The sequence below is a fragment of the Leucoraja erinacea genome, chromosome 3 (genome assembly GCF_028641065.1).
Source record: "Leucoraja erinacea ecotype New England chromosome 3, Leri_hhj_1, whole genome shotgun sequence".
In the NCBI taxonomy this organism is placed as follows: Eukaryota; Metazoa; Chordata; class Chondrichthyes; order Rajiformes; family Rajidae; genus Leucoraja; species Leucoraja erinaceus.
The window spans coordinates 92,675,573-92,690,169 of NC_073379.1; the positions used below are offsets into that span (position 1 = coordinate 92,675,573).

The 14,597-nt window shown below is 37.9% G+C and overlaps 1 pseudogene; it reads right to left on the minus strand.

Moving 5' to 3' along the window:
• Positions 1-2,404: 2,404 nt before the first annotated feature.
• LOC129695831 (colorectal mutant cancer protein-like) overlaps positions 2,405-14,597 on the minus strand; it is a 130,561-nt pseudogene continuing 118,368 nt past the window's right edge.

A 14,597-nucleotide genomic window follows, 5' to 3' on the forward strand; every position in this document is an offset into this window, starting at 1 on the left:
CAAATGACATCGCCCAGGCTTACATCCGACCACACATCACCAGCAAACTAGGATGCATCACCCATGGTCAGTCATGACCGAGGGGAGCCTCCTATTACAAACTTTAAAAAATAAAGTTTGATTTTTAACTAACTGAATGCAATTTCACATAATTCCACAATGGAATCTGAATGCATGAAATCCAGTTTTAATGCAGATCTGTAAATCACCAGCCAACTCCACAGTGCATGTGCTAGTGTGCCTATTAGCGATCAATAATCCAAAAGATGGATGCAAATCTCAAAACATTGTTAAATCACTAACACCATAAGATGTTATTAAAAGTATTTATTCTAGATACAAGGTTTTTTTTGCAAAATAACAAGTATTATAAATGTCTCTTCATATAAATAAATGCAGAGTTTATACAATTCTATATAAAACAAATTGTTTTACATTTTACAGAAACTAAGAAAACTAAAAATATAAACAGACAATAGGAGTTATAAACCAGCATACCTTCAAAGATTAGAGCTGTTCAAGTTCTCACATTAATTCTAACAGAATTGAAACAAACTAATATGTTATAGGTGCCAGCCATTTGGACATTTTACAATTAAATGTAATCCAAATAATTTTGTTATAAAACATTTAAATGAATGCATAAAGCTAAGTCATTCAAGGTGTTATACATATTTGATATCCTGACGTGGCATTTTTTATTTCGCCCTGCGTCCAGATCTGAAAAAAGTACTCCTTCAAATTGTACAATGCTGTACAAAGAGAAATGGTAAGCTGTTAAACTGATAATACTAAATGCATAATAAATACAACATGGGTAGACATTTATTAATTTATTGGTACATCTCAATCCCCCTCCTAGTCTTGTTTCATATTTTCTTGCCTGATGAGAAGAAGACTGGGAACAGATAGTTATGAAATGTCGCTCCAATGAAAAATGATAAAGGGCAGTAACATACATTCAACATATAAAATAAAATATGGAATTTACTTTGCTCTACCTCATTTCTTGGCATCTAATATTTTTGGAGAGCAGTAAATGCCTTCTATATGCAAATTGAAAAAAGTTAAATGAGAAATATGAATTTTGCTCAGGGAAATACATTTCCTGTGCTGTTAACACATTCTATTTTTAGTATAAATAAATCAAATTTTGCAGTAATTTATAAATAATTAAAATATTTTCTAAAAAAAATATCTTCAAACAGATTAAAACATTTTGGACAATTATTGCATTGAAATGAAAACTGAGAACTTCTGTTATGTGCATTCACCTCTAGGTGATTTTTCAAATAGGCTTTTCCTTATAACACTGATCATTTGGATTGTTCAATAAAAAAAAAGAAATAAAGCAAAAAACATTTGGCCCCATTCAACAACCTCTAATCTGAATTCACTATGAGGTTTCTCAATGAGATTAAAAAGTTCCACTTCCTGTCCAATAATTCTAATATTGCTTTAAATTTATGTTTAATTTTAAGACAAGACAAAATAGAGACTCAATTTTATTTGAAAAGAATTACAAGTTATTTGCAAAGAGAATATTTAACGTGAAGAACTTTACAAATTTATTGCTTAAATGAGGAGTTTAAAATTGTATGTCTTCAATGCGAGTTTGAAGTTTTATATCATAATTGAAGTCAAGCTTTTCTCAACTGCATTTCCTCATAATAAGGCAAAATCACAAGTCTGCATTGGAGTGTAAAGAGATGTATACATAAACTTGTAACATATTTTTCAGCTGAACACACTATAGTGTAACATACATTTCATAACTTGTTCAACTGATATTAAAAAAATGTAATATTTCTGAATGACGAGAATTGAGAAGCTAAGAAAAATCGTGCAAATGTCAAAAGTTATGTTCATATTTTTGGAAGTTCTTTTCAATCCTGGGTATTTGAAATCAAAAGGCACAACCGAGAAACCAACAGGGAATCGAAAAAGAGAGAAAGTATCTTATCTATTCAGCCCGTCTAGATTATCTGAAACAAATGACTCAATCATTCCTATTTGTGGTGCTTTAATGAGTATACACTGGGTTATGCATTTTTTGGGATACACCAGTGACAGCAAAAGTACTATTTGTCTGTAAAATACTTTGGATGATCAAAAATTATAAAATAATGTATTTATTAAATTCCTAATCTTAGGAATGATCTGTGCAGACCAAGTGGCGGGTGTAATTACGGATATTTTCAGCCTTTCACTTCTGAGGTCTGAGATTCCCACCTGCTTTAAGAGAGGATCTATAATACCGGTGCCCAAGAAGAGTAAGGTGATGTGCCGCAATGCCTATCGACCAGTGGTACTAACGTCTGTGGTGATGAAGTGCTTTGAGAGGTTGGTTATGGGGCATTGTATTGTATTCAAATTTATTGTCATTGTCTCAATTTGACATATCAACTCCTACCTCGACAAGAACCTCGACCCACTACTGTTCGCATACCGCCACAACAGGTCAACAGAGGATGTGATCTCACTGGCTCTCCACTCCACATTGGACCACTTGGACAATAAAAACACTTACGTCAGGCTGTTGTTTATAGACTAGAGCTCGACGTTCAATACCATCATTCCCTCTAAGCTGGTTACCATGCCCGAGCCAGCTGCCTGCCCCTTTTCCGTGGTTACGTCTGTGCCCGGGTGGTACTGGAGAGGGACTACACACTGTCCACGGGCACCCTGGGGGTTTTCGAGGGCACCGAGGGGGTGTTGAGTGTATCCTGGACAAGAATTGTAATATAGTTGTTTAGTAGTTTACTTGGTATATTTGTTTTGGCTTGTACTATGGTGGTGGGATCTGTTTTGTTTTATTGTGTTGTAAATACTATTTTCATGTTTGAATAAATATTTTTGATTAACAAAAAAGCTGGTTACCAAGCTCACAGAACTGGGTCTCTGTGCATCCCTCTGTAATTGGATCCTCGACTTCCTTATCCACAGACCACAGTCAGTTCGAATTGGCAGAAACACTTCATCCTCAGTAATAATCTGTACGGGAGCACCTCAAAGCTGCATGCTCAGCCCCCTGCTGTACTCACTCTATACCCATGACCACGTAGCCTGACATAGTGCAAACTCCATCATCCAGTTCGCCGATGACACTACTGTTGTTGGACGAATCACAGACGGTGAGGAGTCAGAGTATGGAAGTGAGATCAACTGATTGACCAAATGGTGCCAGCACAACAACCTGGCTCTCAACATGAGTAAGACCAAGGAATTGATTGTGGACTTTGGTAGGGGAAGGAGGACCCACAATCCTGTTTACATCAATGGGACGATGGTGGAGAGGGTCAAAAACTTCAAATTCCTGGGCTTGCATATGTCGAAAGATCTTTCCTGGACCTAGCACACTGATGCAATTCTAAACAAGGCACATCAACAACTCTACTTCCTGAGAAGATTACGTAGATTCAGCATGTCAAAGAGGATTCTCCCGAACTTCTACAGGTGCACAGTAGAGAGCATACTGACCGGTTGCCTCGTGGCCTGGTTCGGCAACTTGGACGTCCAGGATCAGAAAAGACTGCAAAAAATTGCGCCCACTGCCCAGTCCATCACCGGCTTTGACCTCCCCACCATCGATAGGATCTATCGAAGTCGCTGCCTCAAAAAGGCAGCCAACATCATCAAAAACCCACACCATCCTGGCCACACACTCATTTCACCATTGCCATCGGGAAGAAGGTACAGGAGTCTGAAAACTATAACGTCCAGGTTCAGGAACAGTTTCTTCCCAACAGCCATCAGGCTATTAAACACGATAACAAATAAGCTCTGAACTGCAAGAAACAATCAATATTATTGCACTATATTTGTTATTTATTGAGATTGAGTATGTGTGCATGTGTATACACACACTGAACTTTTTTTCTTTTCCCATTATGTACTATGTTTACATATTCTGTTGTGCTGGAGCAAGCAAGAATTTCATTTTCCTATCTGGTTCATATGACAATAAAACACTCTTGACTTGACTCTTGACGTATTTAGGAAAGGAGGTATGCAGTGCAACAGTTTTAATATTTTTGCTCTACAAAGATCAGTAGATTTTGATCAAAAGTAATCCAAATGCACCCTGTTTGTGTCGCAGCATTGAATATTCATTAATGGGAACAACAATCTCCTGGTCCTGTGCAATAGTCAATAAAGGTACAGAGATCTATTGGATTGTTTATCTTATCTGCACAATTAATATCCTGGCTGATAGAAATTCCACAAGCAGCTTTTGAGATGAACCATTTGAGGCGTTAACCACATTTTCTTACTCGACAAGAAAAAGATATCCTCAATGTGCTATCAAAGGTAATTGTTTGCGAAAGAAAAACTCTTGTAACTAACCCAGTAGAAACAAGAAAAATACTGGTAAATGAATAGAAAGTATATGATTATGATAGCAAGGGTAGGTATGTAAATGGTTCCACAAAGGAAAAGAACCAACTACTTATTTTCACTTGTATTGTTAAATATACATCTTGAGAGGGCCATTGAATTAAAATGCGTATTAATAAAATCAAATTGGTCTGTCATAATCCATTTCGGGCAGTCTCAAGTTATTTTAATTCAAAATGTGAATATCTGAATCTCAAGTTTTCAGCTAATTTACCATGCTTGTAGTTTTGTATCAATATCACATGATACAGTCACTTCCAGTCTTCACCATAGGAATTATTTCAAAGGATGTCAATCTTGATAGTTGCAACACAAACCTTCTCATTGTATGATTAGGATAGCTTTTTTTGAAGCATCATGTAATCTTCATAAATCTGAATGCAACAATAACAACTGAAAAAGAGGAAGCAGCAACCATGAAATGCTTAAATTCCTGTTATACAATTATTTGGCTTTTTTGGTACAAAATGATAAAACAAGCTGTTTTCAAAGAAAATTATCGATGTCTATTTGCCATGTTCAGACATTAAGAAATGGATGTTTCTCTTCAAGATGCAAACATTGTTCAAAAGTGTTTGCAGGCACAGCTAGGAAGTGATTTATTGGTGTTAAATGCCACGTGTGACATTTTATAGAAAATCCTGTTCCTCCATAAATATTATGCTGGTGTTTTGTATGTGACAGCTGCTAAATTCACATCAATGTAAGAAATGTGCCAACATTTCCATCTTCATATCGATGTCTTCTGAATAAATGCAGTAAATAATTTACAGCATCCACAACATTTTTTTAAAGCGATGTCTCATTTGTTTGAGGTCTAGAGTTTTCTTCCTCAAGCAGTGCAATTCGCTGCTTTAGCATTCTCACTTGTGTCTCATGTCTCTCAACCATGGCCATCATTTGTGCTTCCAGTTTCTTCAGTTTGTTTTGATGTTTCTTCTTGGCTTTCTCATACGCTGCTACTAAGTTACTGCAAGAGTCAACAATGAATAAGTAAAACCAAAACATTGTTAGATGACTTCATAAGATTTATGCATGGATTTTATGTCAGCATTTTTTCTTGCACACCCATAGGCAGATTACAATACAATAGGCTATACAAGTGAAGCAATAAATCTTGGTGCCAAGTGTGAATAATTTCTTTAAAATGTGGTTAATGATCCTTAAGGGATTCCTTTCTGCATGTTGTAATTACAAAGATAAATTTATGGGAAAAAATCTACAATTCAAGCAACATCTCCGAAGAAAACTGGCAAGTGTCCCAGAAGCTGTGGTTGAAATAAACTGATACTAAGCTCATACAGCTACCCCAGCAGGAACACTTGATTCAATGTTAGCTCAATTGTTCCTGCTGAGGTCCTGGGCATCAGTCGAACCTTCCACCAGGGATTTAGGGGTGGGGTGGGGGGAGGAGAAGAAGGGGTAGTTACAGAACAAGCCCTGTCCACAAAAACACTGAAATAAACATGACATATGGATAAACTGTATTCCCTGGTATTTGTTTGCCTGTCAAATGCCTGGTCTTCAGACCTCCTGCCCTCCCATTAAGATCAGCACAGATTTCTGATATAAGCACAAATATATTGAGCTAAGAGACTGGATTTATGCAGCTCTTTTCTACCTCACTTGAAAAGATAAAAACAGGCAAGTGTTTTTTCTTTAATCTGTAACTAAACTTAATATTTGCAATTAATTTGCATAATTTAAGTACATTTAATACTCAAAATCATTTTAGAATTAGTTACAGCATTTTGAATTTGCCCTGAAATGCATCTAATGCTCAAAAACATTTAAATGCATTCCAGGTGTGCAGGGGAGGGTAGAATCTCAGCCTCATGATACACTGAGGTCCAATTGGTGCCCGCAGACCATTCCACACCGTGAAACAGCATAGAAGAGAGATTTGCAGGATGGCTGGACAGGTAGGCTCTACGACTAGTACATGGGATGAGCTTGAGGAGCATGCCTGTTACAACTTATCGGTCCTAATTAAGACATTAGTATAATATAACTGATCCAGCACTCCAAATATGCATGGACACACAAGCTACAGATTTGGGAATTTTGAGCAAAAACTCAGTGCAGGAGGAACTCAGCGGGTCAGGCAGCATCTGTGGAGGGAATGGAGAGATGACATTTCAGGTCAGGACCCTTCTTCTGACTGAAGTAGAATCCCAACCCGAAATGTCTCTTGTCCATTCCCTTCACCGATGCTGCCTGACCAGCTGAGTTTCTCCAACACAGTTGTTTGCTACTTGTAAGCATAGTTGATGCATTGTATGCATAGGGGCGGCACGGTGGAGCAGCGGTAGGGATCCGGGTTTGATCCTGACTATGGGTGCTCTCTGTACGGAGTTTGTACTTTCTCCCAGTGAGCGCATGGGAGAATGGATGTTCCAATTTCCTCCCAAACGCCACAGACGTACAGGTTTGTAGGTTAATTTGGATTTGGTAAATTGTAAATTATCCCTATTATGTAGGATAGTGCTAGTGTATGGGGATCGCTGGTTGGTGCAGACTCGATGGGCCGAAGGGCCTGTTTCCACACTGTATTTTTAAACTAAACAAAAAGATGACATGGAACAGATGCTTGCAAATTTGAAGAAAGACACACTATAATAAAAAAACTCAAATTTGCTTACTTATATCTTCCCAAAGCAAAAGATCAAAAATAGTCCCAATTTGTTAATAAAAGAAAAGTAACCTATCATTATACCTATTTAAATAATGGTTATTATTTAAACTTCTTATTTGATCAATTCCATTTAAACAGTGTTGGATGTGGCTCTTAGGGCTAACGGAATCATGCAGGAACGGGGTACTGATTTTGGATGATCAGCCGTGATCATATTGAATGGGGGTGCTAGCTCGAAGGGCCGAATGGCCTATCCCTGCACCTATTTTCTACGTTTCTACGTTAAAGCAGATTTCTGATGACATTCAATACAGCAATTTCACATCACAAACCTGTTTGCTCGTTTGAGATCATTAACAAATTCAGCAGACTGTTGATGACGCACTTCACTGCTTTTTGTCATTCTTTCTAAAGCAGTTACCAATTCCTGCACACGACACTTCAGTTTTTTCTCTCTGTATTTGTCAAATAAGATAGAATAAAATAATACATTGCAGTATAGAAAAAAATCATCATACCCAAGTTGTAAGCCTCTTATTCTTGTTCTTTCCTCCAACTCTATTACTACTTTTCCTCATGTTAATCTCATTTCCTCTTTAATATGGTCTCTGGGTATGACTTGTAAAAACTAGTAATGAAGTATTCTGCATGTTTTCAGTATGAAAGTTAAATCAGTTGTGTGTATTGTTTTACAACAATCCAACATTAATCCCACTTGTTTCTCCTCTATATAATCCTCATTCTTACTTGCTTCAAATAGTTATCCACCCTTTCAAACATTCTTTGTATAGAGTACTCCATATTCTAAAACATTCATAGAAAAAATTATATTATTCAATTAAAGAAAATGATTTTTTTATTGCTTTTTTAAATTTGTTTATTTGGTCAATTCCATTTAGTGGAAATAGTTCAGGCATCTTAGGCTTTTCGGAATCATGCAGGAACGGGGTACTGATTTTGGATGATCAGCCCGTGATCATATTGAATGGGGCTAGATGCTAGCTCGAAGGGCCCGAATGGCCTATCCCTGCACCTATTTTCTACGTTTCTACGTTAAAGCAGATTTCTGATGACATTCAATACAGATGAGGAAAACAATTTCACATCACAAAAACCTGTTTGCTCGTTTGAGATCATTAACAAATTCAGCAGACTGTTGATGACGCACTTCACTGCTTTTTGTCATTCTTTCTAAAGCAGTTACCAATTCCTGCACACGACACTTCAGTTTTTTCTCTCTGTATTTGTCAAATAAGATGGAGTAAAATAATACATTGCAGTATAGAAAAAAATCATCATACCCAAGTTGTAAGCCTCTTATTCTTGTTCTTTCCTCCAACTCTATTACTACTTTTCCTCATGTTAATCTCATTTCCTCTTTAATATGGTCTCTGGGTATGACTTGTAAAAACTAGTAATGAAGTATTCTGCATGTTTTCAGTATGAAAGTTAAATCAGTTGTATGTATTGTTTTACAACAATCCAACATTAATCCCACTTGTTTCTCCTCTATATAATCCTCATTCTTACTTGCTTCAAATAGTTATCCACCCTTTCAAACATTCTTTGTATAGAGTACTCCATATTCTAAAACGTTCATAGAAATAATTATATTATTCAATTAAAGAAAATGATTTTCCATTCACCCAAATCATTATTGGTCTCTTTTAGTGGAAATAGTTCAGCATCTTGGATCTTTTCTCAAAATAACAGTTTCAAGTCACAGCTAACATCTGGTGAAGACATAAGATTGGGTTTTAACTATGGAAGGCTAGATGCAGGAAGATTGTTCCCGATGTTGGGGAAGCCCAGAACTAGGGGTCACAGTTTAAGGATAAGGGGAAAGTCTTTTAGGACCGAGATGAGAAAAACATTTTTTACATAGAGAGTGGTGAATCTGTGGAATTCTCTGCCACAGAAGGTAGTTGAGGCCAGTTCATCGGCTATATTTAAGAGGGAGTTAGATGTGGCTCTTGTGGCTAAAGGGATCAGGGGGTATGGAGAGAAGGCAGGTACAGGATACTAAGTTGGATGATCAGCCATGATCATATTGAATGGCGGTGCAGGCTCGAAGGGCCGAATGGCCTACTCCTGCACCTATTTTCTATGTTTCTATGTAACACTGTACTTATCCAAGGATAAGGAAAGAAAAAAACAACCCATAATACAGCCCTTCAGGGATGTACAACTGCCTTGCACAACGCCTTTGTTTTACTGAGAGCACCAAGTGCTGGAGTAACTCAGTGAGTTAGGCAGCATTTCTGGTGCACATGGATAGGTGATGTTTTGGGTCAGGACGCTTCATTATACTTTTTATTGTACTGCTCTGTGCTCATGCTCTGATTTAATGAATGCCCCAGAATCTTGCTTTCAAACTGTTCATAAGTTTTCAAAAATATTATGTATCTTCACTCCTTGGGTCTTTTTCTCTCAAATCCTTCATCATGGGAAAAAGATTGCAGCTATTCACCTAATCTATGCCCAATTTATATTTCTCCATAATGTTAACCGCCCCCCCCCAATCTACTATGTTCCAGGGAAAAAGATTCAGCCTGTCATTATAACTCAAACTTTCAAGAATTGGTAACATCCTCAATCTTTCATGTACCCTTTCCAGTTTAATGACATCCTTCCTATAGCAGGGCGACCAGAACTGTACAGAGTGCTCCAAATGTAGCACTACCAATATCTCGTACAGCTGTTACATTATGGTCATAACTCCTGTTCTCATGCTCTGATCAATGAAAGCAAGCATGCCAAATACCTTCTTCACCATCTTGTCTATCTGCGCCGCCACTTTCAGGGAGCTTCATTGTACCCTTTGGTCTCAAGACCCTACCATCTACTGTGCAAAACCCACCTTGGTTTTTCTTTTTTCTTTCTCTCTCTCTCTTTCCTTCAAGCCACTTCTATATCCAATTTGCTATATCACCCTGGATCCCATGTGATCCAACCTTCCAGTCTACTCTATCATGCAAGTACCTTGTCAAGTGTTTTGTTAAAATACACTTACAGTGCCAAGAACAACAAAGAATATTGGTGACAGTTCATTTTACAATGATAGAATTAGCTCCTGACAAGACTGAAATGTGTGCAGTTGTTAATATAAAATGTGCATACATGGTTTACAATTTCTGAAATGAACCATGAAAACACCACTCACCGCCTCAATCCATTTGTTAGTTCAACTGCAAGTTCACTATCATTACATGTTCTGAGGTCAGTCAGTGAATCAGGATGTGTTACTTCATCACTACAGTCCTGAAATATTTTTAAAGAAATACAAGAAATTAAGCAGCAATTGTGCTATCTTTGGGATATAAATGATGAATTAATTAAATCAAATTCACATGTATCAAAATTCAAGATGTAACAAATCAACAAACAAGGTGGACAACTGTTCCACGTGAAAAGATTAACAGACAATCAAAAGTTACCAACTACTTATGGGTCTTAACATGTTTCATGCACTATCAAATCAATTTTTATTGCAGTAGGTTAATAGATATTTTACCTTGGGAAAGTGGCAATACCTTCAATAGATCACACAATTCAATTGTTTGATGAATTAGTATTGCAATCAAGGTTATACAACTGACAGAATATTTTAGATCAGTTCCAGTAAACTATCGTATTCCAAACCTGATTCATGATTGCTTGATATTAACTGGGCCCACTGAAATAACCCTTACCACGACATGCAAGTTAATGGCCTGGAATTTGCCTGGGTTACGGGCAGTGCTGCAAAGTACTTCTGGCATTTATCCATACATTAAAGTGGAAATGTTGATATTGCTGATTAAGTTCTGAAAGCTATTTCTTCACCAGGAATCCAAAAGTGTAGCAGGAACTTGCCAAGATTCTTCCGTGTTATATCACGAGAATCTGCTTTTGGAACGATTCTCAAGTTAGACCTGGTGCAGAATTTACGAGTACATGAATTTGAATGGTGATTTGATGGCTCCAGGTAGAACTGGAAGAATATAATTATCTTTTGGTTTACTTTGTTCCATATGACATAGCAGCGGCATGAGGCCATTCAGCCCATCGAGTCTGTTCCACTATTCCATCATTGCTGATCTATTTTTCCCTCTCAACACTATTCTCCTGCCTTCTCCCCATAACCTTTGACACCCTTACCAATCAAGAACCTATCATTCTTCACTTTAACAGTACCCAATGACCTGGCTTCCACAGCATCTGTGGCAAGGCATTCCAGATTTGCCACCCTCTGTTTTAAGAAATTCCTCCTAATCTCCAAGGCATGACCTTTTATTCTGAGTGTGCTGTCTGGTCCAAGACTCTCCCACTACTGAAAACATTACTGGAAACTACTTGAAGTTGGAAACTGGATTAACTCCATCTGTATTTTTTCCTACTATTACTAGAAACATTCTCTCCATATCTAGGCGTTTCATTATTCGGCGGGTTTCAATAAGACCCGCGCTCAGTAATATTTTAATTATTTGGAGGTGTTTCTATGCATTTTAGGTGAATCTCTCCACATGTCTGTCCAACCTCTCCTTGCAGCTAATACCTTCTAATTCAGGTATAATTCTGGCAAAACTCCTCTGCCTCCACGTCCTTCCTGTTTCGGGTGACCAGAACTGCGTACAATACTCCAAATGCAACCTAACAAAGGTCCTAGAAAGCTGCATCATGACTTGCCGACTCTTACACTCAATGACCCGACTAATAAAGGCAAGCATATCATATGCCTCCTTTGCCACTCTATCTACTTGTGTTGCCGCTTTCAGGTCACAGACCTCCAGTCTGAAGATTCATCACAACCCTTTGTCTTCCATCAGTAAGCCAGTTCTGTTTGATAGTAAAGGATTTCAGCAGGGTCAAAATACATTTGGCAAAGTCTACAATCAAAACTGAGGAGATGAAATGATTGCTCATTGGAAACTGTGTGAAGAGTGACTGTAGTTTGAAGTGCATTGAAACACACCAAAAATGAAACAGAGCTTGGTTGGTTATCTTTTGACTCAATCATTGAGACCACCACCAATTGAAATATTAAAAATCATATTTTAACAATAATTACATGTATTTGCAATTTACTTCCCAATGCATTTTCTTCTGCAGTTTATGCAAATGTGTCATATGTGTATGTGACAAGAAGTAAATGAAGCCAAATCATAAAAATTCCAATGGAAAGAAAATTAATGTGTTTTTATGGTTAATAATTAAAAGACAAGCAAAGATGACAATTGAGGAAAATATTGCAGTCAGCCTCGGTAAATCAGACTGAGCTCTGGTTTATTGAAAGCTTCATTTGTAAGTGGCATCTATATATCACTCTTCTTGCAATGGTGACATTTATTTTTACTTGTTTATCTTTTCCTCCACTGCTGGTTGAGCTGAGAGATCGCATCCGTTGCTCCTTTTGCTCTTCAACCTCTGATTTCAGATGCTCAATATGCACCAAATAGGCTTGTTCTTGGGCTTCTCGGGTGCTAAGCTTCAATTCAAGTGCTTTCTTTTCCTTCTCCATCAAATAAAGTTGGGCTTTCAGCTCTGCCATTTCCTCCTTCAAATAACAAAAGCATTAAGTTTCACGAATCTTCAGATATCACAAGGTTCACTCCACACTAATTGTTGAATGTAGTTTCAAGTTACATACAGTTATAGAGAAGGGAGACTTCCATCTCATTAGAACAATATCAGAGGTTAAAAATGTAGAAATCTTGTTGACTTTACCACAGAGTTGAATCTTATTCGTCCACTTTTTTAACCCTGGGTCTCCCCACACAAATACTTGCCTAGGCCTCTACGTTACTGGCTTGCTTCAGCAACATGGCCATGTGGGATACAGGGCCTCCAATGGTACACCAAGGATAACCTGCTCCTAGAAACTTTGACATGTTCCAAAGCCCATACTAATTTTGTGAGATAGTTTCTAATAGTTTATGAATGTCTGACAGAACCATCTAAAAAAATGATTGCACCAAAATAACCAAAATGCGGCATCACAGGGGAAGGCTGGGGGCAGAGAAGGTGAGGGAGGGGCAGGCAGAGAGGGGGGAGGGAGGGGGCTGAGAGGGGGAGAGGGGGGGCAGGGGGGAGGGGGGCAGAGGGGGGAGGGGGGGGGGGCAGAGGGGGGGAGGGGGGCTCTTCACGGTTGACGATACCACCTATTTTAATGCAATCTGCAAACATAGTAACCATGCCATGCATTCATATCATTGATATAGATGACAAATTGGAAAATATATCGTAAAAGGTCGTTGGGTTTTTGACACCACAAAGTTTTTGATATATTAAATCAGAAAATAAGAAAAAATGATTAACTTGTCCAAAAATCGCTGCTACCGTAGGATACCTCGTTGAGTTTTTGAAAAGCATTAGAGGTTTGGAGCCTCCGTGATTTAATCTATGGAGGCACCAACCCTGATAACGGTCATTGTGACAATGGACACCAACCACACGGCCGTTATGGGATCTTTACTGTACTGTACTGTACTTTATCTTACTGGATTTTTTTCCTGGTATTGATGAAGATATTTCCTTAGATCATTATCAAAACATATATGTATGAGGGGCCTTATGAAGTTTATTTATGAATTGAATATTCATGACTAAATGTGGCAGCGATATATCAAATTGGCTAGCTATCCCTGGATCCCATGTGATAGAACCTTCTAGAGAAGCCCACCATGCTAAATCTTATCTATAGTTCTAGAGTCTTTCAGGCTCCTATATACCACTGTCATATTCTAAGTCTCAATCGGTAAAGGTACGAAATCCATTATCCTTTTTAACCATATACCCTATTTGCTTTATTTCCTACAGGGAACAGCAGAATTTATATAGGAGCGTGGAAAGGAGCATGATTTAGGGACTAAAAATGGGAGGAAGCACCGACACTATTTAGTCGCAAATGTGAGGTGGATCAAGGGATAAGAACAGCAGTGCAAAATGGCAACTGAAATGGAACAAAAAATTGAAAAGCCATTATTTATGGTTACCTTTGTTTTGCTCGGCAAAATGTACACTCCAGCAAAAAGAGACAGTGCTAGAATAACTCAGCAGCTCAGGCAGATTCTCTGGAGAACATGGATAGGCAATGTTTTGGGCACCTCTTTTACATCCCCTTCACAGAAGGGCTGTCACATACTTTCACCATTTGAACTCCCATCTCATTCGGTTATTCAATAATTGGACTTTAGTATTGTTTATCACAACACCAAATTTATCATTATTTGTATCATCAATTGTATTACCATGCATATTGTTTATTCCTTGATCTTTAAACGAGCAAGGAATTTAATTTCACCCTGATGTGAATGCCAAACTAATCTGATCTAAATCCATTGCTTCAGTTGAAGGTTTCTCCGCAGTTTCTTGGCATGATTTCTTGGCTCACTTGCATGATCCTTATCCATCACTTTAGCTCAGGTCCAGAATGCTCTGGGCCAGGACTGTGTATTTAAATCAATTAAGTGCAAGACAAACAGTTACCCAAGCAGCACGCGCAGATGGCAGACCCCCAAGTAGCAATATCTCGGCCAAAAGAATATTGGCTTGCAAAAATATATCTCAACAGCTTTTAAATGCA